This window comes from Fulmarus glacialis, unplaced genomic scaffold (assembly GCF_000690835.1).
Source record: "Fulmarus glacialis isolate BGI_N327 unplaced genomic scaffold, ASM69083v1 scaffold19130, whole genome shotgun sequence".
NCBI classification, from domain to species: domain Eukaryota; kingdom Metazoa; phylum Chordata; class Aves; order Procellariiformes; family Procellariidae; genus Fulmarus; species Fulmarus glacialis.
The window spans coordinates 10,631-12,054 of NW_009188527.1; positions in this window are offsets into that span (position 1 = coordinate 10,631).

Here is a 1,424-nt window from a genome sequence, read left to right on the forward strand (position 1 = left end):
AAAATCTTTATATGGGGGCACAGTGGAACGTTATCGACTGGCGTGAGCAAATATCTCAAGTTCAAACCAGACTTGGAAAGCTCAGATGCAAATCTAGGCCATAGCTCTGTGAATTGGCTCACACAATGGGCAGAGAAGCAGTAGCCCATTTACAGCTGTGCTTATATCTATATCTGTATCTATATCTCCTTCTGTTTCACAAAATGACCAAAAGCAACGCTCAGTTCTCTGGATCCTGCCACACAGTACATTTATACGTATTACATGCACTCACATACCACCAAGGCTTCCAATGAGTTCAGTGGGAGTACTAATGTGAGCAAGCACTAGCAGAGGACGAAGCGAGCTGGCACACGCTGGTCTGTCACGTACTGGCTCTTCAAACCACCCTTTCACATCCTTGCTGCAGGGTGAGACGGCTCCATGCTGAGCCTTGCAAGCTGGGGCACTGCAGCCTGGTCCTTACCAACCACCCAACCAACTTTGCATGTCAGCTGCCAATGTGGAAATAAAGTAAAACACACGTTGTCCCATACACACCCTTCTTGTTTAACAACATTCCTTAAAAGCTAGACTTCGGATAAGGAAAAATTATAGGAGAAGAAGCAATCCAGCAAGCTTCTTGCAAGAGAGACGTGGAAGTGTGGGGCCTTCAGTGGAGCTTGATAAGAAACCACATTGGTTTTCTCTGCCCAATTTAGCCATTCAAAAAGAAAATGGGCATAACTGTGTAATTCCAAATGATAGAAAACCTGAAAGGTACAAATAAAAGCAAGATTCCTTTCAGATAAGAGCTAAAAAAGAAGCAGATCAAATCAACACGTGCACAAACACACACAAAGTCAAGCCCTCCATTTGCTGTACAGGACTGTGAGCGCAGTTGCCTGGGTGAAGACGTGTGTCAGTAAGTTAGCTAACATCAGCTATTGCAAAAGGAAAAGTCGAGGCAGCACAGACCTTCCCAAAACATTTAAGACCTCATAAACAATGCAGAATGGACAGAGTATATCAGTAAAATTGGTTACTTGCCTATAGATGTCCATACATGCGACTATACATTGGTTATTGCAACAGTTATCAAGCAATTTGCTTCCACATATTTGGTTAACAATGAATGACATGCCAGAAACTTCTTTTAGTCTAACAAGGATGAATCTAACGGACGAATTACAGTGGGCCGAGTAGGTGAAGGGGGTGGTCTTCGACTGGAGAGAAAGAGAGAAGAAACAATAAGCACAAACACTGAGAACGAACCTGGCACCTTTTGCTGTCGCTACATGAACATGCACATGCTCCTAAACACAACAATCTTATTTCCACGTACACTGAAGCCTGACAGCCCTAAGCATCCACAATAGGGAAGAAAGCGATGGGTTTGCCACATGCATGAATTGCCACCATGCCTTAGCCCTCTCACGCATCAG